A 4,185-nucleotide genomic window follows, 5' to 3' on the forward strand; every position below is an offset into this window, starting at 1 on the left:
CAGTACTAAGTAGATGATTGGTAGATGCTCCCATAAAATTTGTAGCACCAGAAACCGTGTCAAATGTTTTGTGGAAAAAGGTGAAGCAACTAGAGTGATCTACCTACAAGAATAATTATGGTTAATTGCTTATGGTTAGATGCTGAAAATTATACCATAAATGCTTAAGTTTGGATCTGTGTTACTTTAGTTTTTCATCACTAGCTCATGAGTAGATTGTTGTTATGAAATAATGAAATCATGCTATGTGTTAAATTTAAAAATGAAAACCAAAACCCCCACTCATTCATGAAGAAACATAGTTGTGTTTACTACTCTATAAATGACTGCCCATGAAATGAAATGTTGAAATCATCACTAAATTAACTTTTGTTGAACTACAACTTTATCATGAAGGAAAGAAATTGTTATGCATGAATAACTCATAATCTTGCATTGCATATAGAAATGGTTAATCTCGCGGACGGTGACTACGAATTGGTGCCCGCGGACTCTCGGGTGGATCAGGAGGTCAATTTGAACTGTGCTAACTTGTCTCAAGACCTAGGCCAAGCCCCAGAGGCTTTTCTGCCTGACAGTGCCCAAGAAGGCAAGCCCCGGTGCATTATGCCTTAATTTCCGAGTTATTATTCATTGATCTATTTATAATGTGTTGTAATAGTTTCTTTCTGCATTTAAGTTTCCCAGGCGTTGATCGAAAACCTTAGATGCATGATCCCTAGGTACCTATGTTTGATCCCGGATCTTTTTATCGACTAGTTGCCATGCTAATTAGGTACGGTAGAAGTCGAGGGGTTTCCTGCCTCTCGCGAGCAAATAGGAATTTGACTGACTTTAATTTCCTGCTAAAATATAAGGACAACAGGCGGGGTTGTGTAGTAGTGATACCCCGCTGGTGTAGTCAAAAATGGCTAAGGTCGCGGTGTGTGGCTCATTTCGTTAAGCGTTTGAAAGTACTAGCCACATACCGAGAAATATGGTAATCGGTAAGCTTAAGTACCTGATTGGACCGGCGAGTGGAACGATCTCGCACCCTCCTGGTAGAAGTAGGGTTTATATTTTTGTTGCGACGTACGGGTGCAGAGACGTCGGGCTCTGTAGTCGGGGAGAGTGTGCCGGATCCACGGACTGGAAAGAAAGGGGAACTGTAGTGTGGGTGGGAGCGAAGTCGATCCCCATGCGTGTGGTCTAGGTTCCCCTGGCCAGGTTGAAATTCGATTCAGAATCGTCCGCCTCTCACGGCATGAGATTGCTTAATGTTTTCGGTCACACAGAGTAACAAGTGGAACATGATGATGATAATACTGCTGGATGGTTAAATGGTTGCTCTACTATGTTTGTGTAGAGTTAGTGCAAAATTTAGAATGGTTAGTCCAACTAGAATATGGCTAAGTAAAACCGGAAAGTAAGGATCAACACTTAGCGGCATTTTGGCAAAACAAAACCCACCAACCAAAAAGCCTTGCATGTCTAGTTATCGGACTATGATATATCCGGAGACGGGTCAGTCTTGCTGATTATTAGTATACTCAGTCTTGCTTGTGGCACCGCTTTTCAGGTACTAACTTCGAGGATCTGTTTGCAAGTCTTACTTGGCCGTGTACCTTGCCCCCGGGTTGGTCTGTGGAGTGGGATGGTCCTTCAGCTGGTGCTGATCACCCTCCCGCTGAGTGACGCTTTCGTACAGGCTTTATCGATGCGTCACGTATCTTGCTAGATATCTTTTAATGCTTCCGCTGAACAATGAGACTTGAATAATGTGAGTAGATGGAACTCTGTAGTACTTTACATACTGAACCTGGTTTGTAATAAATTTCCTTTCCGCTGCAATCACTCTGAGATGTATTAAATGTTCTGTGTTGTAATCTTTGGGCTCACCTTCGTGTGAGTGTTGTCTGCTGATCCTGGAATAGCGTGGCTTTTATCGAGGCTTCACTCGAGGAACTACCGGTGAGTGCCAATTTGGGTCAGAGTTGCTTAGCAACAAAGATCAGTGCACCCGGGCCCAGTAGTTTTGGGTGGTTCCGCCACACCACCTACCGCCTACCACAACGGTTCCTTGGGGTGGAACACAACTTGAGATAACTAACCAAGCCTGGGCACCACGCCCACAACTCTCGAGCTACTTTCTCCTACCGTGTACTTTGGTAGAAAGCAACCTCAAATAAGTAGAACTTGCTACTTACGCAGACTCAGGATCCCGTAGATCAAAGAAAGTAATTAAACTAGTAATTAAGACAGAAAGTAAAGCTAGCGAGAAACTGAAGTTTGAGTATATTCCTCCGAGGTGGATACAAAATGTGGAGTAAGACCGAGAGAACTCGAGTCCGCTCCTTTAGCTCGGCTTTCACCAGAGCACTCACCTCACTCTCTTCCTATTCTAACACAAGAGTGTAACAAGAGACTTTCTTCTCTAATGGATGGTGTGTGTTACAAGAGGGGGGGTATGAGCTCTATTTACACTGCTTCAAGGTCGGAACTGGACTTGGCGTTAGTTACACGCAGGTAAAGCCGGTGTGCTTGTCTTCCACGCGAAGCCGAAGCTCGTGACGCTGCAGAGTGAGGCCGGCTGGTCTCTCCTAAGCCGGTCGGCCTGGCTCTGGCTCGGTTCGGGCCTCTTTCGCTCTGGCACGTTGTTCACAAGATGCACACTGCTCCTCAAGTCGGGTTGGGTCTTGATTCTCTGGTTTGTTATTAGAATTGAGCCCATCTTGACTTGGTTCAAGCCTTTCGATCTCAACTTGTGAATTTTGCTTGAACCACCCTTGAGTTGGCTTGTTTTTGTGCTCAAGATCATGAACCACACAACTGCAAGATCAAATCTCACAGTGGTAGGCCGGTCGGCCTGGCCTAGGTCGGCCGGCTTGGGATTCTTCCCATTTTGGCTCAATTTCGTAAGTGTTGCTCCTGAATTCAAATACTCACCAAAACTTATGCAACTTGTTAATGTTAGTGAAAATCATAACAAAATAATTCCAAAAACATGAAATCCGAAGGAATGTTGGCAGTAAAAATCATCAAAATCGACCGCCAACACACCCCCAAACCTAGACTTTGCTCGTCCCGAGAAAAAGGAGTCGATAAAGATCCTGAGGATCTAGGAAAGCTCAGGATTCACGAACTCGGGTATGCACAAGAGTTATTTCGGAGTTTTTCTTTCATACCTCGGATTTCGGATGGCTAACGCCTTTACGTTCACCTATTGATCCCCAGAATAAATCAATGAAGGTCATGACTAGCCCCTATTTCGCAGTACTTGGAAGATTTTTATTTTAAATAAATTCAAGGCATACTCTTTTGCTCAAATCACTCATTCACTCGATTTTTGTTGACAACCTCACTGACTCTTTCAGAAGTTGCTCTGTATAGGAATATGTGGAGCTAAGTGAAGGATGCCGCATACTTTCAGCATTTATATTGCATGATCAAATCTAGTGTCTCCTAGTAATTCAGATACTCATCACATGGGTCAAGTGCAAGTGAGAATGAAGGTACATGTCCTTAGTGGTTTTGTATCTAGCATCATACACCTTCCCCTTTTCTTCTCTTTTTTTTTGAGAGGCATGAATGCCATTCATGTTTTTTTGTTTCTTTTTCAGGGGAATGTTGTTTTTGCAGCCACTATCTCAAGGACTTTGGAGTGATGGATGTGTACGTGAATGACCCAAGAAGATGAATCAATCTAAACTTCTTTGGAGGCACTAAATTTGAGCAAGCTCACAATGCAAAAGATAGTTATAGGTTTGAACTTGTATGTTTGGCTCCGGAATGGGTATTGGTAAAGTAGAGCGTAAGAGCTTGCCTGGTTTTGTGCTTTTGAAATAAAAACTTCCAGGACTTTGAGTCAAGAGCTAGCATAACTTCATGTCATTATATCATAGAGAGCAATAAACAAACGATCAAGCGATCCTAAACATGAGTTCCAGAGGCAATTCGGTACTTGCATAAGAAATAAAACTTAGCAAATCCATTCTCGTGAAAAGATTTCAACTCTTCCTAGTCATTTCATTCAAGGGTTTTATTTGAATTTAATTACCATGATTTTGAATAAATTTGAACAGGACCAGGAAGGATCAGGGAGTAGAGGTACCAAACCGTCAGCATGTGAAGGGCGCTGGAGAGCGGCCGACAGGTGGGGCCGGCCGGCCTAGGAGAGGCCAGCCAGGCTACACCTGTGGCCATTCT

This window comes from Panicum virgatum, chromosome 1N (assembly GCF_016808335.1).
Source record: "Panicum virgatum strain AP13 chromosome 1N, P.virgatum_v5, whole genome shotgun sequence".
NCBI lineage: Eukaryota > Viridiplantae > Streptophyta > Magnoliopsida > Poales > Poaceae > Panicum > Panicum virgatum.